Source organism: Castor canadensis, chromosome 18 (genome assembly GCF_047511655.1).
Source record: "Castor canadensis chromosome 18, mCasCan1.hap1v2, whole genome shotgun sequence".
Lineage (NCBI taxonomy): Eukaryota > Metazoa > Chordata > Mammalia > Rodentia > Castoridae > Castor > Castor canadensis.
The window spans coordinates 18,192,381-18,218,037 of NC_133403.1; positions in this window are offsets into that span (position 1 = coordinate 18,192,381).

The following is a 25,657-nucleotide window of genomic DNA, read 5'->3' on the forward strand; positions in this document are numbered from 1 at the left end:
AGATGCAGGAAGTATTCCATTCCAAAACGAATTCAATTCTCACATGGGAACAATCAGTGAGATGCTCCTGCTTCTAACGAGGATGGTTTTCTTTGAGAGAATCATGTGTTTCTTCAACTTAGCTGAAAAGATCAATTTGAAGCAAAAAGAACTTATCTCCACCCTGAAATCTATGATTGGCAGGAAGTATTCCTTTCAAAACTAACTCAACTCTCTCAGGGAAACAACATGCCAAATGCTGCTGCTTCTTACATGGAAGGTTTTCTTTATAGAGGCACATATGTTTCTTCAACTTAGTTGAATAGGCCTATTTGCAGCACACACCACTATCTCCACCTAGAAACACCTAATTAGCAGGAAGTATTCCCTTCAAGACCTAAACCTATTCTCATAGGGAAACCAGGTGCTTGACACGGCAGCCTTGAACAGAGATGATTTTCTTGGGAGGGATGCATGTGTTTCTTCAATTCTGCTGAATAGTCCTGTGTGTAGCAACATTAGCCATAATCCACCTTGAAAAGTGTGATTTTCAAGAAGTATTCCTCTCATAAACTAACTCAGTTCTCCAAGGAGAAAATGTGCTAGATGCTCATGCTTCTAACAGAGATAGTTTTCTTTGGGAGATGCATGTGTTTGTTAAACTCAGCTAAATAGCCCTATTTGGATCAAACAGAGACTATCTCCTCCTTGAAACACCTAAGTGGCAGAAATTATGTCTTTCAAAAACTAACTCAGTTTATAGGGAAACAATATAATAGATTCTCCTGCTTATTACATACATGGTTTTCTCTATAGAGTTACATGTGTATCTTCAACTTAGCAGAAAAAGCCTATTTGGAGCAAACATACCCTATCTGCACCTTGAAACACCTACGTTGCAGGAAGTATTCTTTACAAAACCTAAATCGATTCTCACAGGGAAACAATGTGCTAAATGCTGCCGCTTCTAACATAGATGGTTTTCATTGAGGGATAAATGTGCTTTTTCAACTCATCAGAAAAGGCCAATTTGGAGCAAAGGGTCTATCTCCACCTGGAAAACTATGATTTGCAGGATGAATTCCTTTGAAACACTAACTGAATTTTCAAAGGGAAGTAATGTGCTAGATGCTCCTTCTTCTATCATAGATGGTTTTTGGAGGAAACTGACCTGATCTCCACCTGGAAACACCTACGTTGCAGTAAGTACACCTTTCAAAAGCTAAATCGATTCTCATAGGGAAACAGTGTGCCATGGCCTCAGATTCTAAAACAGATGGTTTTATTTGAGGGATACACGTACTTATGGAACTCATCTGAAAAGGCCTATTGGGAGCAAACACAGCCTATCGCCACCCTGGAAACTATGGTTTGCAGGAAGTATAGTTTTCAAAGAGTCAGTGAATTCTCACAGGGAAACAGTCTGCTGGAGGCTGCAGCTTCTAACATGGATGGTTTTCTGTGGAGAGATACATTTGTTTCTTCAAGTCAGCTGAATAGGGCCATATGCAGGAACATGAGCACTAATCCACCTTGAAAACTGTGATTTGCAGGAAGTATTCCTGGGAAAACTAACTCAATTCTCACAGAGAAATAATATGCTAGATGCTCCTGCTTCTAACCGAGATGATTTTCTTTTGAGAGATACAAGTGTTTCTTCAACTTAGCTGAACAGTTGAAGACTATGAGTCTTCAACTCATAGTTGAAGTTGGAAGACTATGAGCCTCTCCCATCTTCAAGACTCTGATTTGTAGAATGGATTCTTTCAAGAACTACCTCAGTTCTCATAAGGAAACAAGGTGCTAGATTCTCCTGCTTCAAGCACAGATGGTTGTCTTTGGAGAGATATATGTGTTTCTTCAACTCAGCTGAATAGCCCCATTTGAATCCATCAGAGCCTATCTCCACTATGAAAACTGTGATATGCGGGACATATTCTTTCAAAAACTAACTCAATTCCCAGGCAAAGAATGTGGTAGGTTTTCCTGATTCTAACACAGATGGTTTTCTTTCCAGAGATCTATGTGTTTCATTAAGAGAGCTGAATAGGCCAATTTGAACGAATAGCGCCTAACTTCCTGGCAAACTATGACTTGCAGGAAGAATTCCTTTAAAAAACTAAGTCAATTCTGAGAGGAATGCAATGTGCTAGATGTTCCTTTTTATAACACAAATGGTTTTTTTTTGAGAGATACATGTGATTCTTCAACTCCTCTGAATAGGCCTATTTGGAGCAATATGAACCGTAATCCACCTAGGCAGCTATGAGTCGCAAAAACTAACTCAGTTCTCACAGGGAAACAATGTGCTAGACACTCCTGCTTCTAACACAGATGGTTGTCTTTCGAGAATAACGTGTGTTTCTTCAACTGAGCTGAATAGGCCTATTTCAAGCAAAATGACCCTTTGCCCACCTTGAAAATGATGACTTGCAGGACGTATTCCTTTCAAAAACTAGTTCAATTCTCATACTGAAACAATGTGTAAAATGCTTCTGCTTCTATCAAAGGTGGTTTTCTTTATACAGATACATGGGTTTCTTCAACTTACCTGACTAGGCCTATTTGGAGCAAACAGAGCCAATCTCCACCTTGAAACACACAAGTTGCAGGAAGTATTCCTTTCAAAACCTATATCGATTCTCACAGGGAAACAATGTGAAAGAAATGGCAGCTACGAACAGAGATGATTTTCTTTGGAGAGATTTATGTGGTTCTTTAACTCAACTGAATAAGCCTATTTGGAGCAACATGAGCAGTACTCCACCTTGAACAATATGATTTGTAGAGTTTACCTTTGAAAAACCAACTCGGATCTCACAGGAAAACAATGTGCTTGATGTACCTACTTCAAACACACATGGGTTTCTTACGAGAGATACATGTGTTTCTTCAACCTAGCTGAACAGGCCTATTTGGAACAAAATGTACTCTTCCCCACCTTGAATACTATGATTTTCAGAATGTATTCTTTCACAAACTTACTCAAATCTCAGGCAAAAAATGTGCTATATGATCCTGCTTCTAACACAGTGGGTTTCCTTTCGAGAGATACATGTGTTTCCACAAGATAGCTGAATGGGCCTATTTGGAGCAAAAGAACCAATTCTCCTGTAAATCTATGATTTGCATGAAGTATTCCTTTCAAAAACTAACTAAATTCTCACAGGGATACATGTGCTGGATCCTGCAGCTTGTAAGGAACCTATGATTTGCAGGAAGTCTTCCTCTGATAAACGACTTCAATTCTCACAGGGAAACAATGTGCTAGATGCTCCTGCTTAAAACACAGATGGCTGTCTTTGGAGAGATACATGGTTTTCTTCAACTCAGCTGAATAGGCATATTTGGAACAAAGACAGCCTATCACCACCTTGAAAAATCCACTTTGCAGAATTTGTACCTTCCAAAAAATAAGTCTAGTCCTTCAGGGAAATAATGCGCTAGATGCTCCTGCTTCTAACACAGGTGGATTTCTTTGGAGTGGTACATGTATTTCTTCAACTCAGATGAATAGTCCCATATGGATCATACAGAAGCTTTCTCCACGTGGAAACACCCAAGTTGCAAAATTAGGCTTTTCAAATACTAACGCAATTTCGAGGGAAACAATGTACTAGATCCTCCTGCTTCTAAAATACATGGTTATCGTTATAGGGATACATGTGTTACTTCAACTTAGCTGAATACGCCTATTTGGATCAAAGAGACCCTATATGCACCTTGAAACACCTACATTGAAGAAAGATACCTGGTAGAACCTAAATAGATTCTCCAGGGGAAAAATGTGCTTAATGCCGCAGCTTCTAACATGGATGGTTTTCATGAAGGGAAAAATGTGCTTTTTCAGCTCATCTGCAAAGGCCTTTTGGAGCCAACAAATCTATCTCCACCTTGAAAACTATGCTTTGCAGGATGTTTTCCTTTCAAAAACTAACTGAATTTTGACAGGGAAATGATATGCTTGATGCTCCTTCTTCTATCATAGATGGTTTTCTTTCTAGAGATACATGTGTTTCTTAAACTTAGCTGAATAGGCCTTCCTGGAGCAAACAGAGACTATCTCCACCTTGAAAACTGATATACAGGAAGTATTCATTAAAAAAACTAACAGTTCTCACAGGGAAACAATGTGCCACATGCTGCATCTTCTATAACAGATGATTTTCTTTGGAGAGTTACATGTGTTTCTTCAACTCAGCTGAATAGCCCTACTTCGAGCAAACAAAGCCTAACACCTCCTTGAAACACCTAAGTTTCAAAACTATTCCCTACAAAAAAACTCAGTTCTCAAAGGTCATCAATGCACTAGATGCTCCTGATTCAAAATTAGATGGTTTTCTTTATAGAGATACATGTGTTTCTTCAACTCAGCGGAGTAGGCCTGTTTGGAGCGAAGAAAGCCTTTCTCCACCTTAGAAAGTATGATTTGCAGGAAGTATTTCTTTGAAAAAATAACTCAGTTCTAACAGGGAAACAATGATTTTGATGCTCATGCTCCTAACACACATGGTTTTCATTTGAGCAATATATGTATTTCTTCAACTTAGCTGAATGGGCCTAATTGGGGCAAACAGACCCTATCTCCACCTTGAAACATGTAAATTGCAGGGAGTATTCCATCAAAAACGAACTCAATTCTCACAGGGAAACAATGTTCTTCTAGATGCTCCTGCTTCTAACACAGATGATTGTCATTGGAGAGATACATGTGTTTCTTCAACTCAGCTGAATAGGCCTATTCGGAACAAAGAGAGATTATCACCACCTTGAAAAATCCACGTTGCAGGAAGTATTCCACTCAAAAATGAACTCAATTCTTTCAGGGAAACAATGTGCTAGATGCTGCTGCTTCTAACACAGATGGTTTGCTTTAGAGATATATATATGTGTTTCTTCAACTTAGCTGAATATGCCTATTTTGAAAAAAATTCGCTTTTCCCCCCTGTGAAAACTATGATTTGCAGGACGTATTACTTGGGAAAACGAAAACAAGCCTCACAGGAATACAATGTGCTAGGTGCTGCAGCTTCTAACATAGAAGGTTTTCTTTGAAGAGATACATGTGTTTCTTAAACTCAGCTGAATAACCATATTCGGAGCTAACAGAGCCCACTGAAACTGAAACCCCTAAGTTGCAGGAAGTATTCGTTTCAAAAATTAAGTATATCCTCACAGGGAAACAAAGTGTGAAATGCTTCTGCTTCTGAAACAGATGGTTTTGTTTTAAGAGATACATGTCTTTCTTCAACTCATCTGAATAGGCCTATTTGGAACAACATGAGTCGTAATCCACCTTGAAAACTGTGAAATGCAGCAAGTTTTCCTTTCAGAAACAAACTCAGTTCTCCTAAGAAAACAATGTGCCAGATGCTCCTGCTTCTAACACAGATGGTTTTCTTATGAGAGATACATGATTTTCTTCCACTTAGCTGAAGAGGCCTATTTGAACTAAATGAACTTCTCCCCACGTTGAATACTATGATTGGCAAGATGAATTCTTTCAAAAACTAACTCAATTCTCAGGCAAACAATGTGCTTAATGTTCCTACTTCTAGCACAGATGGTTTTCTTTTGAGAACTACATGTGTTTCTTCCACTTAGCTGAATAGGCCTATTTCAACCAAAATGAGCCTTTTCCGACCTAGAAAACTACGATTTGCAGGAGGTATTCGTTTCCAAAACTAGCTCAATTTTCACACAGAAAAAAATGTGCTAGATGCTCCTGTTTCTAAAGCAGATGGTTTTCTCTATACAGAGACATGTGTTTCTTCCACTTAGCTGACTCGGCCTATTTGGAGCAAACATAGCGCATCTCCACCTTTAACACCCAAGATCCAGGAAGTATTCACTTCAAAACCTAAATCGATCTCACACAGAAACAAACCTAGATATGGCAGCTTCGGACAGGATGACTTTCTTTGGAGAAATGTTGTGTTTCTTCAACTCTGCTGAATATATCTCTTTTGAGCAACATGAGCTGCAATCCACCAGTAAACTATGATTTGCAAGAAGTTTTCCTTTGAAAAACTAACTCAGTTCTCACTGGAAAAGAGTGTGGTAGATGATCTTGCAGATCAACCATCGTCAGACAGAAGGTTGTCTTTTGAGTGGTACATGTGTTTCTTCAACTTAGGTGATTAGGCCTATTTGGAGCAAACAGAGCCCATCTCCACCTTGAAAACTATGATATGCAGGAAGTATTCATTTCAAAAACGAATGCAATTCTCACTGAAAACAATGTGCTAAGTACTGCCCCTCCATCACAGATGGGTTTTTTTGGTGAGATACATGTGTTTCTTCAACACAGCTGAAATGCCGTACTTGGAGAAAACAGAATCTAAATCCACCTTGAAATAACGAACTTTTAGGAAGTATTCCTTTCAAAAACTAAAATAGTTCTCAAGGAAACAATGCACTAGATGCTTCTGCTACTAACTTAGATGGTTTTCTTTATAGACATCCATGTGTTTCTTAAACTCAACTGAATAGGACTATTTGGAGCAAACAGAAGCTTTCTCCACCTTGAAAACTAAACTTTGCAGGAAGAATTCCTTTCAAACACTAAATAAATTCTCACAGGGAAAAAATCTGCTAGATGTTGCAGCTTCTACCATAGAGGGTTTTCTTCGGAGAGATACATGTGTTTCTTCAGCTCAGTGGAGTAATCATATTTGGAGCAAACACAGTCCATCTCCACCTGAAACACGTAAGATGCAGGAAGTATTCCATTCCAAAACGAATTCAATTCTCACATGGGAACAATCAGTGAGATGCTCCTGCTTCTAACGAGGATGGTTTTCTTTGAGAGAATCATGTGTTTCTTCAACTTAGCTGAAAAGATCAATTTGAAGCAAAAAGAACTTATCTCCACCCTGAAATCTATGATTGGCAGGAAGTATTCCTTTCAAAACTAACTCAACTCTCTCAGGGAAACAACATGCCAAATGCTGCTGCTTCTTACATGGAAGGTTTTCTTTATAGAGGCACATATGTTTCTTCAACTTAGTTGAATAGGCCTATTTGCAGCACACACCACTATCTCCACCTAGAAACACCTAATTAGCAGGAAGTATTCCCTTCAAGACCTAAACCTATTCTCATAGGGAAACCAGGTGCTTGACACGGCAGCCTTGAACAGAGATGATTTTCTTGGGAGGGATGCATGTGTTTCTTCAATTCTGCTGAATAGTCCTGTGTGTAGCAACATTAGCCATAATCCACCTTGAAAAGTGTGATTTTCAAGAAGTATTCCTCTCATAAACTAACTCAGTTCTCCAAGGAGAAAATGTGCTAGATGCTCATGCTTCTAACAGAGATAGTTTTCTTTGGGAGATGCATGTGTTTGTTAAACTCAGCTAAATAGCCCTATTTGGATCAAACAGAGACTATCTCCTCCTTGAAACACCTAAGTGGCAGAAATTATGTCTTTCAAAAACTAACTCAGTTTATAGGGAAACAATATAATAGATTCTCCTGCTTATTACATACATGGTTTTCTCTATAGAGTTACATGTGTATCTTCAACTTAGCAGAAAAAGCCTATTTGGAGCAAACATACCCTATCTGCACCTTCAAACACCTACGTTGCAGGAAGTATTCTTTACAAAACCTAAATCGATTCTCACAGGGAAACAATGTGCTAAATGCTGCCGCTTCTAACATAGATGGTTTTCATTGAGGGATAAATGTGCTTTTTCAACTCATCAGAAAAGGCCAATTTGGAGCAAAGGGTCTATCTCCACCTGGAAAACTATGATTTGCAGGATGAATTCCTTTGAAACACTAACTGAATTTTCAAAGGGAAGTAATGTGCTAGATGCTCCTTCTTCTATCATAGATGGTTTTTGGAGGAAACTGACCTGATCTCCACCTGGAAACACCTACGTTGCAGTAAGTACACCTTTCAAAAGCTAAATCGATTCTCATAGGGAAACAGTGTGCCATGGCCTCAGATTCTAAAACAGATGGTTTTATTTGAGGGATACACGTACTTATGGAACTCATCTGAAAAGGCCTATTGGGAGCAAACACAGCCTATCGCCACCCTGGAAACTATGGTTTGCAGGAAGTATAGTTTTCAAAGAGTCAGTGAATTCTCACAGGGAAACAGTCTGCTGGAGGCTGCAGCTTCTAACATGGATGGTTTTCTGTGGAGAGATACATTTGTTTCTTCAAGTCAGCTGAATAGGGCCATATGCAGGAACATGAGCACTAATCCACCTTGAAAACTGTGATTTGCAGGAAGTATTCCTGGGAAAACTAACTCAATTCTCACAGAGAAATAATATGCTAGATGCTCCTGCTTCTAACCGAGATGATTTTCTTTTGAGAGATACAAGTGTTTCTTCAACTTAGCTGAACAGTTGAAGACTATGAGTCTTCAACTCATAGTTGAAGTTGGAAGACTATGAGCCTCTCCCATCTTCAAGACTCTGATTTGTAGAATGGATTCTTTCAAGAACTACCTCAGTTCTCATAAGGAAACAAGGTGCTAGATTCTCCTGCTTCAAGCACAGATGGTTGTCTTTGGAGAGATATATGTGTTTCTTCAACTCAGCTGAATAGCCCCATTTGAATCCATCAGAGCCTATCTCCACTATGAAAACTGTGATATGCGGGACATATTCTTTCAAAAACTAACTCAATTCCCAGGCAAAGAATGTGGTAGGTTTTCCTGATTCTAACACAGATGGTTTTCTTTCCAGAGATCTATGTGTTTCATTAAGAGAGCTGAATAGGCCAATTTGAACGAATAGCGCCTAACTTCCTGGCAAACTATGACTTGCAGGAAGAATTCCTTTAAAAAACTAAGTCAATTCTGAGAGGAATGCAATGTGCTAGATGTTCCTTTTTATAACACAAATGGTTTTTTTTTGAGAGATACATGTGATTCTTCAACTCCTCTGAATAGGCCTATTTGGAGCAATATGAACCGTAATCCACCTAGGCAGCTATGAGTCGCAAAAACTAACTCAGTTCTCACAGGGAAACAATGTGCTAGACACTCCTGCTTCTAACACAGATGGTTGTCTTTCGAGAATAACGTGTGTTTCTTCAACTGAGCTGAATAGGCCTATTTCAAGCAAAATGACCCTTTGCCCACCTTGAAAATGATGACTTGCAGGACGTATTCCTTTCAAAAACTAGTTCAATTCTCATACTGAAACAATGTGTAAAATGCTTCTGCTTCTATCAAAGGTGGTTTTCTTTATACAGATACATGGGTTTCTTCAACTTACCTGACTAGGCCTATTTGGAGCAAACAGAGCCAATCTCCACCTTGAAACACACAAGTTGCAGGAAGTATTCCTTTCAAAACCTATATCGATTCTCACAGGGAAACAATGTGAAAGAAATGGCAGCTACGAACAGAGATGATTTTCTTTGGAGAGATTTATGTGGTTCTTTAACTCAACTGAATAAGCCTATTTGGAGCAACATGAGCAGTACTCCACCTTGAACAATATGATTTGTAGAGTTTACCTTTGAAAAACCAACTCGGATCTCACAGGAAAACAATGTGCTTGATGTACCTACTTCAAACACACATGGGTTTCTTACGAGAGATACATGTGTTTCTTCAACCTAGCTGAACAGGCCTATTTGGAACAAAATGTACTCTTCCCCACCTTGAATACTATGATTTTCAGAATGTATTCTTTCACAAACTTACTCAAATCTCAGGCAAAAAATGTGCTATATGATCCTGCTTCTAACACAGTGGGTTTCCTTTCGAGAGATACATGTGTTTCCACAAGATAGCTGAATGGGCCTATTTGGAGCAAAAGAACCAATTCTCCTGTAAATCTATGATTTGCATGAAGTATTCCTTTCAAAAACTAACTAAATTCTCACAGGGATACATGTGCTGGATCCTGCAGCTTGTAAGGAACCTATGATTTGCAGGAAGTCTTCCTCTGATAAACGACTTCAATTCTCACAGGGAAACAATGTGCTAGATGCTCCTGCTTAAAACACAGATGGCTGTCTTTGGAGAGATACATGGTTTTCTTCAACTCAGCTGAATAGGCATATTTGGAACAAAGACAGCCTATCACCACCTTGAAAAATCCACTTTGCAGAATTTGTACCTTCCAAAAAATAAGTCTAGTCCTTCAGGGAAATAATGCGCTAGATGCTCCTGCTTCTAACACAGGTGGATTTCTTTGGAGTGGTACATGTATTTCTTCAACTCAGATGAATAGTCCCATATGGATCATACAGAAGCTTTCTCCACGTGGAAACACCCAAGTTGCAAAATTAGGCTTTTCAAATACTAACGCAATTTCGAGGGAAACAATGTACTAGATCCTCCTGCTTCTAAAATACATGGTTATCGTTATAGGGATACATGTGTTACTTCAACTTAGCTGAATACGCCTATTTGGATCAAAGAGACCCTATATGCACCTTGAAACACCTACATTGAAGAAAGATACCTGGTAGAACCTAAATAGATTCTCCAGGGGAAAAATGTGCTTAATGCCGCAGCTTCTAACATGGATGGTTTTCATGAAGGGAAAAATGTGCTTTTTCAGCTCATCTGCAAAGGCCTTTTGGAGCCAACAAATCTATCTCCACCTTGAAAACTATGCTTTGCAGGATGTTTTCCTTTCAAAAACTAACTGAATTTTGACAGGGAAATGATATGCTTGATGCTCCTTCTTCTATCATAGATGGTTTTCTTTCTAGAGATACATGTGTTTCTTAAACTTAGCTGAATAGGCCTTCCTGGAGCAAACAGAGACTATCTCCACCTTGAAAACTGATATACAGGAAGTATTCATTAAAAAAACTAACAGTTCTCACAGGGAAACAATGTGCCACATGCTGCATCTTCTATAACAGATGATTTTCTTTGGAGAGTTACATGTGTTTCTTCAACTCAGCTGAATAGCCCTACTTCGAGCAAACAAAGCCTAACACCTCCTTGAAACACCTAAGTTTCAAAACTATTCCCTACAAAAAAACTCAGTTCTCAAAGGTCATCAATGCACTAGATGCTCCTGATTCAAAATTAGATGGTTTTCTTTATAGAGATACATGTGTTTCTTCAACTCAGCGGAGTAGGCCTGTTTGGAGCGAAGAAAGCCTTTCTCCACCTTAGAAAGTATGATTTGCAGGAAGTATTTCTTTGAAAAAATAACTCAGTTCTAACAGGGAAACAATGATTTTGATGCTCATGCTCCTAACACACATGGTTTTCATTTGAGCAATATATGTATTTCTTCAACTTAGCTGAATGGGCCTAATTGGGGCAAACAGACCCTATCTCCACCTTGAAACATGTAAATTGCAGGGAGTATTCCATCAAAAACGAACTCAATTCTCACAGGGAAACAATGTTCTTCTAGATGCTCCTGCTTCTAACACAGATGATTGTCATTGGAGAGATACATGTGTTTCTTCAACTCAGCTGAATAGGCCTATTCGGAACAAAGAGAGATTATCACCACCTTGAAAAATCCACGTTGCAGGAAGTATTCCACTCAAAAATGAACTCAATTCTTTCAGGGAAACAATGTGCTAGATGCTGCTGCTTCTAACACAGATGGTTTGCTTTAGAGATATATATATGTGTTTCTTCAACTTAGCTGAATATGCCTATTTTGAAAAAAATTCGCTTTTCCCCCCTGTGAAAACTATGATTTGCAGGACGTATTACTTGGGAAAACGAAAACAAGCCTCACAGGAATACAATGTGCTAGGTGCTGCAGCTTCTAACATAGAAGGTTTTCTTTGAAGAGATACATGTGTTTCTTAAACTCAGCTGAATAACCATATTCGGAGCTAACAGAGCCCACTGAAACTGAAACCCCTAAGTTGCAGGAAGTATTCGTTTCAAAAATTAAGTATATCCTCACAGGGAAACAAAGTGTGAAATGCTTCTGCTTCTGAAACAGATGGTTTTGTTTTAAGAGATACATGTCTTTCTTCAACTCATCTGAATAGGCCTATTTGGAACAACATGAGTCGTAATCCACCTTGAAAACTGTGAAATGCAGCAAGTTTTCCTTTCAGAAACAAACTCAGTTCTCCTAAGAAAACAATGTGCCAGATGCTCCTGCTTCTAACACAGATGGTTTTCTTATGAGAGATACATGATTTTCTTCCACTTAGCTGAAGAGGCCTATTTGAACTAAATGAACTTCTCCCCACGTTGAATACTATGATTGGCAAGATGAATTCTTTCAAAAACTAACTCAATTCTCAGGCAAACAATGTGCTTAATGTTCCTACTTCTAGCACAGATGGTTTTCTTTTGAGAACTACATGTGTTTCTTCCACTTAGCTGAATAGGCCTATTTCAACCAAAATGAGCCTTTTCCGACCTAGAAAACTACGATTTGCAGGAGGTATTCGTTTCCAAAACTAGCTCAATTTTCACACAGAAAAAAATGTGCTAGATGCTCCTGTTTCTAAAGCAGATGGTTTTCTCTATACAGAGACATGTGTTTCTTCCACTTAGCTGACTCGGCCTATTTGGAGCAAACATAGCGCATCTCCACCTTTAACACCCAAGATCCAGGAAGTATTCACTTCAAAACCTAAATCGATCTCACACAGAAACAAACCTAGATATGGCAGCTTCGGACAGGATGACTTTCTTTGGAGAAATGTTGTGTTTCTTCAACTCTGCTGAATATATCTCTTTTGAGCAACATGAGCTGCAATCCACCAGTAAACTATGATTTGCAAGAAGTTTTCCTTTGAAAAACTAACTCAGTTCTCACTGGAAAAGAGTGTGGTAGATGATCTTGCAGATCAACCATCGTCAGACAGAAGGTTGTCTTTTGAGTGGTACATGTGTTTCTTCAACTTAGGTGATTAGGCCTATTTGGAGCAAACAGAGCCCATCTCCACCTTGAAAACTATGATATGCAGGAAGTATTCATTTCAAAAACGAATGCAATTCTCACTGAAAACAATGTGCTAAGTACTGCCCCTCCATCACAGATGGGTTTTTTTGGTGAGATACATGTGTTTCTTCAACACAGCTGAAATGCCGTACTTGGAGAAAACAGAATCTAAATCCACCTTGAAATAACGAACTTTTAGGAAGTATTCCTTTCAAAAACTAAAATAGTTCTCAAGGAAACAATGCACTAGATGCTTCTGCTACTAACTTAGATGGTTTTCTTTATAGACATCCATGTGTTTCTTAAACTCAACTGAATAGGACTATTTGGAGCAAACAGAAGCTTTCTCCACCTTGAAAACTAAACTTTGCAGGAAGAATTCCTTTCAAACACTAAATAAATTCTCACAGGGAAAAAATCTGCTAGATGTTGCAGCTTCTACCATAGAGGGTTTTCTTCGGAGAGATACATGTGTTTCTTCAGCTCAGTGGAGTAATCATATTTGGAGCAAACACAGTCCATCTCCACCTGAAACACGTAAGATGCAGGAAGTATTCCATTCCAAAACGAATTCAATTCTCACATGGGAACAATCAGTGAGATGCTCCTGCTTCTAACGAGGATGGTTTTCTTTGAGAGAATCATGTGTTTCTTCAACTTAGCTGAAAAGATCAATTTGAAGCAAAAAGAACTTATCTCCACCCTGAAATCTATGATTGGCAGGAAGTATTCCTTTCAAAACTAACTCAACTCTCTCAGGGAAACAACATGCCAAATGCTGCTGCTTCTTACATGGAAGGTTTTCTTTATAGAGGCACATATGTTTCTTCAACTTAGTTGAATAGGCCTATTTGCAGCACACACCACTATCTCCACCTAGAAACACCTAATTAGCAGGAAGTATTCCCTTCAAGACCTAAACCTATTCTCATAGGGAAACCAGGTGCTTGACACGGCAGCCTTGAACAGAGATGATTTTCTTGGGAGGGATGCATGTGTTTCTTCAATTCTGCTGAATAGTCCTGTGTGTAGCAACATTAGCCATAATCCACCTTGAAAAGTGTGATTTTCAAGAAGTATTCCTCTCATAAACTAACTCAGTTCTCCAAGGAGAAAATGTGCTAGATGCTCATGCTTCTAACAGAGATAGTTTTCTTTGGGAGATGCATGTGTTTGTTAAACTCAGCTAAATAGCCCTATTTGGATCAAACAGAGACTATCTCCTCCTTGAAACACCTAAGTGGCAGAAATTATGTCTTTCAAAAACTAACTCAGTTTATAGGGAAACAATATAATAGATTCTCCTGCTTATTACATACATGGTTTTCTCTATAGAGTTACATGTGTATCTTCAACTTAGCAGAAAAAGCCTATTTGGAGCAAACATACCCTATCTGCACCTTGAAACACCTACGTTGCAGGAAGTATTCTTTACAAAACCTAAATCGATTCTCACAGGGAAACAATGTGCTAAATGCTGCCGCTTCTAACATAGATGGTTTTCATTGAGGGATAAATGTGCTTTTTCAACTCATCAGAAAAGGCCAATTTGGAGCAAAGGGTCTATCTCCACCTGGAAAACTATGATTTGCAGGATGAATTCCTTTGAAACACTAACTGAATTTTCAAAGGGAAGTAATGTGCTAGATGCTCCTTCTTCTATCATAGATGGTTTTTGGAGGAAACTGACCTGATCTCCACCTGGAAACACCTACGTTGCAGTAAGTACACCTTTCAAAAGCTAAATCGATTCTCATAGGGAAACAGTGTGCCATGGCCTCAGATTCTAAAACAGATGGTTTTATTTGAGGGATACACGTACTTATGGAACTCATCTGAAAAGGCCTATTGGGAGCAAACACAGCCTATCGCCACCCTGGAAACTATGGTTTGCAGGAAGTATAGTTTTCAAAGAGTCAGTGAATTCTCACAGGGAAACAGTCTGCTGGAGGCTGCAGCTTCTAACATGGATGGTTTTCTGTGGAGAGATACATTTGTTTCTTCAAGTCAGCTGAATAGGGCCATATGCAGGAACATGAGCACTAATCCACCTTGAAAACTGTGATTTGCAGGAAGTATTCCTGGGAAAACTAACTCAATTCTCACAGAGAAATAATATGCTAGATGCTCCTGCTTCTAACCGAGATGATTTTCTTTTGAGAGATACAAGTGTTTCTTCAACTTAGCTGAACAGTTGAAGACTATGAGTCTTCAACTCATAGTTGAAGTTGGAAGACTATGAGCCTCTCCCATCTTCAAGACTCTGATTTGTAGAATGGATTCTTTCAAGAACTACCTCAGTTCTCATAAGGAAACAAGGTGCTAGATTCTCCTGCTTCAAGCACAGATGGTTGTCTTTGGAGAGATATATGTGTTTCTTCAACTCAGCTGAATAGCCCCATTTGAATCCATCAGAGCCTATCTCCACTATGAAAACTGTGATATGCGGGACATATTCTTTCAAAAACTAACTCAATTCCCAGGCAAAGAATGTGGTAGGTTTTCCTGATTCTAACACAGATGGTTTTCTTTCCAGAGATCTATGTGTTTCATTAAGAGAGCTGAATAGGCCAATTTGAACGAATAGCGCCTAACTTCCTGGCAAACTATGACTTGCAGGAAGAATTCCTTTAAAAAACTAAGTCAATTCTGAGAGGAATGCAATGTGCTAGATGTTCCTTTTTATAACACAAATGGTTTTTTTTTGAGAGATACATGTGATTCTTCAACTCCTCTGAATAGGCCTATTTGGAGCAATATGAACCGTAATCCACCTAGGCAGCTATGAGTCGCAAAAACTAACTCAGTTCTCACAGGGAAACAATGTGCTAGACACTCCTGCTTCTAACACAGATGGTTGTCTTTCGAGAATAACGTGTGTTTCTTCAACTGAGCTGAATAGGCCTATTTCAAGCAAAATGACCCTTTGCCCACCTTGAAAATGATGACTTGCAGGACGTATTCCTTTCAAAAACTAGTTCAATTCTCATACTGAAACAATGTGTAAAATGCTTCTGCTTCTATCAAAGGTGGTTTTCTTTATACAGATACATGGGTTTCTTCAACTTACCTGACTAGGCCTATTTGGAGCAAACAGAGCCAATCTCCACCTTGAAACACACAAGTTGCAGGAAGTATTCCTTTCAAAACCTATATCGATTCTCACAGGGAAACAATGTGAAAGAAATGGCAGCTACGAACAGAGATGATTTTCTTTGGAGAGATTTATGTGGTTCTTTAACTCAACTGAATAAGCCTATTTGGAGCAACATGAGCAGTACTCCACCTTGAACAATATGATTTGTAGAGTTTACCTTTGAAAAACCAACTCGGATCTCACAGGAAAACAATGTGCTTGATGTACCTACTTCAAACACACATGGGTTTCTTACGAGAGATACATGTGTTTCTTCAACCTAGCTGAACAGGCCTATTTGGAACAAAATGTACTCTTCCCCACCTTGAATACTATGATTTTCAGAATGTATTCTTTCACAAACTTACTCAAATCTCAGGCAAAAAATGTGCTATATGATCCTGCTTCTAACACAGTGGGTTTCCTTTCGAGAGATACATGTGTTTCCACAAGATAGCTGAATGGGCCTATTTGGAGCAAAAGAACCAATTCTCCTGTAAATCTATGATTTGCATGAAGTATTCCTTTCAAAAACTAACTAAATTCTCACAGGGATACATGTGCTGGATCCTGCAGCTTGTAAGGAACCTATGATTTGCAGGAAGTCTTCCTCTGATAAACGACTTCAATTCTCACAGGGAAACAATGTGCTAGATGCTCCTGCTTAAAACACAGATGGCTGTCTTTGGAGAGATACATGGTTTTCTTCAACTCAGCTGAATAGGCATATTTGGAACAAAGACAGCCTATCACCACCTTGAAAAATCCACTTTGCAGAATTTGTACCTTCCAAAAAATAAGTCTAGTCCTTCAGGGAAATAATGCGCTAGATGCTCCTGCTTCTAACACAGGTGGATTTCTTTGGAGTGGTACATGTATTTCTTCAACTCAGATGAATAGTCCCATATGGATCATACAGAAGCTTTCTCCACGTGGAAACACCCAAGTTGCAAAATTAGGCTTTTCAAATACTAACGCAATTTCGAGGGAAACAATGTACTAGATCCTCCTGCTTCTAAAATACATGGTTATCGTTATAGGGATACATGTGTTACTTCAACTTAGCTGAATACGCCTATTTGGATCAAAGAGACCCTATATGCACCTTGAAACACCTACATTGAAGAAAGATACCTGGTAGAACCTAAATAGATTCTCCAGGGGAAAAATGTGCTTAATGCCGCAGCTTCTAACATGGATGGTTTTCATGAAGGGAAAAATGTGCTTTTTCAGCTCATCTGCAAAGGCCTTTTGGAGCCAACAAATCTATCTCCACCTTGAAAACTATGCTTTGCAGGATGTTTTCCTTTCAAAAACTAACTGAATTTTGACAGGGAAATGATATGCTTGATGCTCCTTCTTCTATCATAGATGGTTTTCTTTCTAGAGATACATGTGTTTCTTAAACTTAGCTGAATAGGCCTTCCTGGAGCAAACAGAGACTATCTCCACCTTGAAAACTGATATACAGGAAGTATTCATTAAAAAAACTAACAGTTCTCACAGGGAAACAATGTGCCACATGCTGCATCTTCTATAACAGATGATTTTCTTTGGAGAGTTACATGTGTTTCTTCAACTCAGCTGAATAGCCCTACTTCGAGCAAACAAAGCCTAACACCTCCTTGAAACACCTAAGTTTCAAAACTATTCCCTACAAAAAAACTCAGTTCTCAAAGGTCATCAATGCACTAGATGCTCCTGATTCAAAATTAGATGGTTTTCTTTATAGAGATACATGTGTTTCTTCAACTCAGCGGAGTAGGCCTGTTTGGAGCGAAGAAAGCCTTTCTCCACCTTAGAAAGTATGATTTGCAGGAAGTATTTCTTTGAAAAAATAACTCAGTTCTAACAGGGAAACAATGATTTTGATGCTCATGCTCCTAACACACATGGTTTTCATTTGAGCAATATATGTATTTCTTCAACTTAGCTGAATGGGCCTAATTGGGGCAAACAGACCCTATCTCCACCTTGAAACATGTAAATTGCAGGGAGTATTCCATCAAAAACGAACTCAATTCTCACAGGGAAACAATGTTCTTCTAGATGCTCCTGCTTCTAACACAGATGATTGTCATTGGAGAGATACATGTGTTTCTTCAACTCAGCTGAATAGGCCTATTCGGAACAAAGAGAGATTATCACCACCTTGAAAAATCCACGTTGCAGGAAGTATTCCACTCAAAAATGAACTCAATTCTTTCAGGGAAACAATGTGCTAGATGCTGCTGCTTCTAACACAGATGGTTTGCTTTAGAGATATATATATGTGTTTCTTCAACTTAGCTGAATATGCCTATTTTGAAAAAAATTCGCTTTTCCCCCCTGTGAAAACTATGATTTGCAGGACGTATTACTTGGGAAAACGAAAACAAGCCTCACAGGAATACAATGTGCTAGGTGCTGCAGCTTCTAACATAGAAGGTTTTCTTTGAAGAGATACATGTGTTTCTTAAACTCAGCTGAATAACCATATTCGGAGCTAACAGAGCCCACTGAAACTGAAACCCCTAAGTTGCAGGAAGTATTCGTTTCAAAAATTAAGTATATCCTCACAGGGAAACAAAGTGTGAAATGCTTCTGCTTCTGAAACAGATGGTTTTGTTTTAAGAGATACATGTCTTTCTTCAACTCATCTGAATAGGCCTATTTGGAACAACATGAGTCGTAATCCACCTTGAAAACTGTGAAATGCAGCAAGTTTTCCTTTCAGAAACAAACTCAGTTCTCCTAAGAAAACAATGTGCCAGATGCTCCTGCTTCTAACACAGATGGTTTTCTTATGAGAGATACATGATTTTCTTCCACTTAGCTGAAGAGGCCTATTTGAACTAAATGAACTTCTCCCCACGTTGAATACTATGATTGGCAAGATGAATTCTTTCAAAAACTAACTCAATTCTCAGGCAAACAATGTGCTTAATGTTCCTACTTCTAGCACAGATGGTTTTCTTTTGAGAACTACATGTGTTTCTTCCACTTAGCTGAATAGGCCTATTTCAACCAAAATGAGCCTTTTCCGACCTAGAAAACTACGATTTGCAGGAGGTATTCGTTTCCAAAACTAGCTCAATTTTCACACAGAAAAAAATGTGCTAGATGCTCCTGTTTCTAAAGCAGATGGTTTTCTCTATACAGAGACATGTGTTTCTTCCACTTAGCTGACTCGGCCTATTTGGAGCAAACATAGCGCATCTCCACCTTTAACACCCAAGATCCAGGAAGTATTCACTTCAAAACCTAAATCGATCTCACACAGAAACAAACCTAGATATGGCAGCTTCGGACAGGATGACTTTCTTTGGAGAAATGTTGTGTTTCTTCAACTCTGCTGAATATATCTCTTTTGAGCAACATGAGCTGCAATCCACCAGTAAACTATGATTTGCAAGAAGTTTTCCTTTGAAAAACTAACTCAGTTCTCACTGGAAAAGAGTGTGGTAGATGATCTTGCAGATCAACCATCGTCAGACAGAAGGTTGTCTTTTGAGTGGTACATGTGTTTCTTCAACTTAGGTGATTAGGCCTATTTGGAGCAAACAGAGCCCATCTCCACCTTGAAAACTATGATATGCAGGAAGTATTCATTTCAAAAACGAATGCAATTCTCACTGAAAACAATGTGCTAAGTACTGCCCCTCCATCACAGATGGGTTTTTTTGGTGAGATACATGTGTTTCTTCAACACAGCTGAAATGCCGTACTTGGAGAAAACAGAATCTAAATCCACCTTGAAATAACGAACTTTTAGGAAGTATTCCTTTCAAAAACTAAAATAGTTCTCAAGGAAACAATGCACTAGATGCTTCTGCTACTAACTTAGATGGTTTTCTTTATAGACATCCATGTGTTTCTTAAACTCAACTGAATAGGACTATTTGGAGCAAACAGAAGCTTTCTCCACCTTGAAAACTAAACTTTGCAGGAAGAATTCCTTTCAAACACTAAATAAATTCTCACAGGGAAAAAATCTGCTAGATGTTGCAGCTTCTACCATAGAGGGTTTTCTTCGGAGAGATACATGTGTTTCTTCAGCTCAGTGGAGTAATCATATTTGGAGCAAACACAGTCCATCTCCACCTGAAACACGTAAGATGCAGGAAGTATTCCATTCCAAAACGAATTCAATTCTCACATGGGAACAATCAGTGAGATGCTCCTGCTTCTAACGAGGATGGTTTTCTTTGAGAGAATCATGTGTTTCTTCAACTTAGCTGAAAAGATCAATTTGAAGCAAAAAGAACTTATCTCCACCCTGAAATCTATGATTGGCAGGAAGTATTCCTTTCAAAACTAACTCAACTCTCTCAGGGAAACAACATGCCAAATGCTGCTGCTTCTTACATGGAAGGTTTTCTTTATAGAGGCACATATGTTTCTTCAACTTAGTTGAATAGGCCTATTTGCAGCACACACCACTATCTCCACCTAGAAACACCTAATTAGCAGGAAGTATTCCCTTCAAGACCTAAACCTATTCTCATAGGGAAACCAGGTGCTTGACACGGCAGCCTTGAACAGAGATGATTTTCTTGGGAGGGATGCATGTGTTTCTTCAATTCTGCTGAATAGTCCTGTGTGTAGCAACATTAGCCATAATCCACCTTGAAAAGTGTGATTTTCAAGAAGTATTCCTCTCATAAACTAACTCAGTTCTCCAAGGAGAAAATGTGCTAGATGCTCATGCTTCTAACAGAGATAGTTTTCTTTGGGAGATGCATGTGTTTGTTAAACTCAGCTAAATAGCCCTATTTGGATCAAACAGAGACTATCTCCTCCTTGAAACACCTAAGTGGCAGAAATTATGTCTTTCAAAAACTAACTCAGTTTATAGGGAAACAATATAATAGATTCTCCTGCTTATTACATACATGGTTTTCTCTATAGAGTTACATGTGTATCTTCAACTTAGCAGAAAAAGCCTATTTGGAGCAAACATACCCTATCTGCACCTTCAAACACCTACGTTGCAGGAAGTATTCTTTACAAAACCTAAATCGATTCTCACAGGGAAACAATGTGCTAAATGCTGCCGCTTCTAACATAGATGGTTTTCATTGAGGGATAAATGTGCTTTTTCAACTCATCAGAAAAGGCCAATTTGGAGCAAAGGGTCTATCTCCACCTGGAAAACTATGATTTGCAGGATGAATTCCTTTGAAACACTAACTGAATTTTCAAAGGGAAGTAATGTGCTAGATGCTCCTTCTTCTATCATAGATGGTTTTTGGAGGAAACTGACCTGATCTCCACCTGGAAACACCTACGTTGCAGTAAGTACACCTTTCAAAAGCTAAATCGATTCTCATAGGGAAACAGTGTGCCATGGCCTCAGATTCTAAAACAGATGGTTTTATTTGAGGGATACACGTACTTATGGAACTCATCTGAAAAGGCCTATTGGGAGCAAACACAGCCTATCGCCACCCTGGAAACTATGGTTTGCAGGAAGTATAGTTTTCAAAGAGTCAGTGAATTCTCACAGGGAAACAGTCTGCTGGAGGCTGCAGCTTCTAACATGGATGGTTTTCTGTGGAGAGATACATTTGTTTCTTCAAGTCAGCTGAATAGGGCCATATGCAGGAACATGAGCACTAATCCACCTTGAAAACTGTGATTTGCAGGAAGTATTCCTGGGAAAACTAACTCAATTCTCACAGAGAAATAATATGCTAGATGCTCCTGCTTCTAACCGAGATGATTTTCTTTTGAGAGATACAAGTGTTTCTTCAACTTAGCTGAACAGTTGAAGACTATGAGTCTTCAACTCATAGTTGAAGTTGGAAGACTATGAGCCTCTCCCATCTTCAAGACTCTGATTTGTAGAATGGATTCTTTCAAGAACTACCTCAGTTCTCATAAGGAAACAAGGTGCTAGATTCTCCTGCTTCAAGCACAGATGGTTGTCTTTGGAGAGATATATGTGTTTCTTCAACTCAGCTGAATAGCCCCATTTGAATCCATCAGAGCCTATCTCCACTATGAAAACTGTGATATGCGGGACATATTCTTTCAAAAACTAACTCAATTCCCAGGCAAAGAATGTGGTAGGTTTTCCTGATTCTAACACAGATGGTTTTCTTTCCAGAGATCTATGTGTTTCATTAAGAGAGCTGAATAGGCCAATTTGAACGAATAGCGCCTAACTTCCTGGCAAACTATGACTTGCAGGAAGAATTCCTTTAAAAAACTAAGTCAATTCTGAGAGGAATGCAATGTGCTAGATGTTCCTTTTTATAACACAAATGGTTTTTTTTTGAGAGATACATGTGATTCTTCAACTCCTCTGAATAGGCCTATTTGGAGCAATATGAACCGTAATCCACCTAGGCAGCTATGAGTCGCAAAAACTAACTCAGTTCTCACAGGGAAACAATGTGCTAGACACTCCTGCTTCTAACACAGATGGTTGTCTTTCGAGAATAACGTGTGTTTCTTCAACTGAGCTGAATAGGCCTATTTCAAGCAAAATGACCCTTTGCCCACCTTGAAAATGATGACTTGCAGGACGTATTCCTTTCAAAAACTAGTTCAATTCTCATACTGAAACAATGTGTAAAATGCTTCTGCTTCTATCAAAGGTGGTTTTCTTTATACAGATACATGGGTTTCTTCAACTTACCTGACTAGGCCTATTTGGAGCAAACAGAGCCAATCTCCACCTTGAAACACACAAGTTGCAGGAAGTATTCCTTTCAAAACCTATATCGATTCTCACAGGGAAACAATGTGAAAGAAATGGCAGCTACGAACAGAGATGATTTTCTTTGGAGAGATTTATGTGGTTCTTTAACTCAACTGAATAAGCCTATTTGGAGCAACATGAGCAGTACTCCACCTTGAACAATATGATTTGTAGAGTTTACCTTTGAAAAACCAACTCGGATCTCACAGGAAAACAATGTGCTTGATGTACCTACTTCAAACACACATGGGTTTCTTACGAGAGATACATGTGTTTCTTCAACCTAGCTGAACAGGCCTATTTGGAACAAAATGTACTCTTCCCCACCTTGAATACTATGATTTTCAGAATGTATTCTTTCACAAACTTACTCAAATCTCAGGCAAAAAATGTGCTATATGATCCTGCTTCTAACACAGTGGGTTTCCTTTCGAGAGATACATGTGTTTCCACAAGATAGCTGAATGGGCCTATTTGGAGCAAAAGAACCAATTCTCCTGTAAATCTATGATTTGCATGAAGTATTCCTTTCAAAAACTAACTAAATTCTCACAGGGATACATGTGCTGGATCCTGCAGCTTGTAAGGAACCTATGATTTGCAGGAAGTCTTCCTCTGATAAACGACTTCAATTCTCACAGGGAAACAATGTGCTAGATGCTCCTGCTTAAAACACAGATGGCTGTCTTTGGAGAGATACATGGTTTTCTTCAACTCAGCTGAATAGGCATATTTGGAACAAAGACAGCCTATCACCACCTTGAAAAATCCACTTTGCAGAATTTGTACCTTCCAAAAAATAAGTCTAGTCCTTCAGGGAAATAATGCGCTAGATGCTCCTGCTTCTAACACAGGTGGATTTCTTTGGAGTGGTACATGTATTTCTTCAACTCAGATGAATAGTCCCATATGGATCATACAGAAGCTTTCTCCACGTGGAAACACCCAAGTTGCAAAATTAGGCTTTTCAAATACTAACGCAATTTCGAGGGAAACAATGTACTAGATCCTCCTGCTTCTAAAATACATGGTTATCGTTATAGGGATACATGTGTTACTTCAACTTAGCTGAATACGCCTATTTGGATCAAAGAGACCCTATATGCACCTTGAAACACCTACATTGAAGAAAGATACCTGGTAGAACCTAAATAGATTCTCCAGGGGAAAAATGTGCTTAATGCCGCAGCTTCTAACATGGATGGTTTTCATGAAGGGAAAAATGTGCTTTTTCAGCTCATCTGCAAAGGCCTTTTGGAGCCAACAAATCTATCTCCACCTTGAAAACTATGCTTTGCAGGATGTTTTCCTTTCAAAAACTAACTGAATTTTGACAGGGAAATGATATGCTTGATGCTCCTTCTTCTATCATAGATGGTTTTCTTTCTAGAGATACATGTGTTTCTTAAACTTAGCTGAATAGGCCTTCCTGGAGCAAACAGAGACTATCTCCACCTTGAAAACTGATATACAGGAAGTATTCATTAAAAAAACTAACAGTTCTCACAGGGAAACAATGTGCCACATGCTGCATCTTCTATAACAGATGATTTTCTTTGGAGAGTTACATGTGTTTCTTCAACTCAGCTGAATAGCCCTACTTCGAGCAAACAAAGCCTAACACCTCCTTGAAACACCTAAGTTTCAAAACTATTCCCTACAAAAAAACTCAGTTCTCAAAGGTCATCAATGCACTAGATGCTCCTGATTCAAAATTAGATGGTTTTCTTTATAGAGATACATGTGTTTCTTCAACTCAGCGGAGTAGGCCTGTTTGGAGCGAAGAAAGCCTTTCTCCACCTTAGAAAGTATGATTTGCAGGAAGTATTTCTTTGAAAAAATAACTCAGTTCTAACAGGGAAACAATGATTTTGATGCTCATGCTCCTAACACACATGGTTTTCATTTGAGCAATATATGTATTTCTTCAACTTAGCTGAATGGGCCTAATTGGGGCAAACAGACCCTATCTCCACCTTGAAACATGTAAATTGCAGGGAGTATTCCATCAAAAACGAACTCAATTCTCACAGGGAAACAATGTTCTTCTAGATGCTCCTGCTTCTAACACAGATGATTGTCATTGGAGAGATACATGTGTTTCTTCAACTCAGCTGAATAGGCCTATTCGGAACAAAGAGAGATTATCACCACCTTGAAAAATCCACGTTGCAGGAAGTATTCCACTCAAAAATGAACTCAATTCTTTCAGGGAAACAATGTGCTAGATGCTGCTGCTTCTAACACAGATGGTTTGCTTTAGAGATATATATATGTGTTTCTTCAACTTAGCTGAATATGCCTATTTTGAAAAAAATTCGCTTTTCCCCCCTGTGAAAACTATGATTTGCAGGACGTATTACTTGGGAAAACGAAAACAAGCCTCACAGGAATACAATGTGCTAGGTGCTGCAGCTTCTAACATAGAAGGTTTTCTTTGAAGAGATACATGTGTTTCTTAAACTCAGCTGAATAACCATATTCGGAGCTAACAGAGCCCACTGAAACTGAAACCCCTAAGTTGCAGGAAGTATTCGTTTCAAAAATTAAGTATATCCTCACAGGGAAACAAAGTGTGAAATGCTTCTGCTTCTGAAACAGATGGTTTTGTTTTAAGAGATACATGTCTTTCTTCAACTCATCTGAATAGGCCTATTTGGAACAACATGAGTCGTAATCCACCTTGAAAACTGTGAAATGCAGCAAGTTTTCCTTTCAGAAACAAACTCAGTTCTCCTAAGAAAACAATGTGCCAGATGCTCCTGCTTCTAACACAGATGGTTTTCTTATGAGAGATACATGATTTTCTTCCACTTAGCTGAAGAGGCCTATTTGAACTAAATGAACTTCTCCCCACGTTGAATACTATGATTGGCAAGATGAATTCTTTCAAAAACTAACTCAATTCTCAGGCAAACAATGTGCTTAATGTTCCTACTTCTAGCACAGATGGTTTTCTTTTGAGAACTACATGTGTTTCTTCCACTTAGC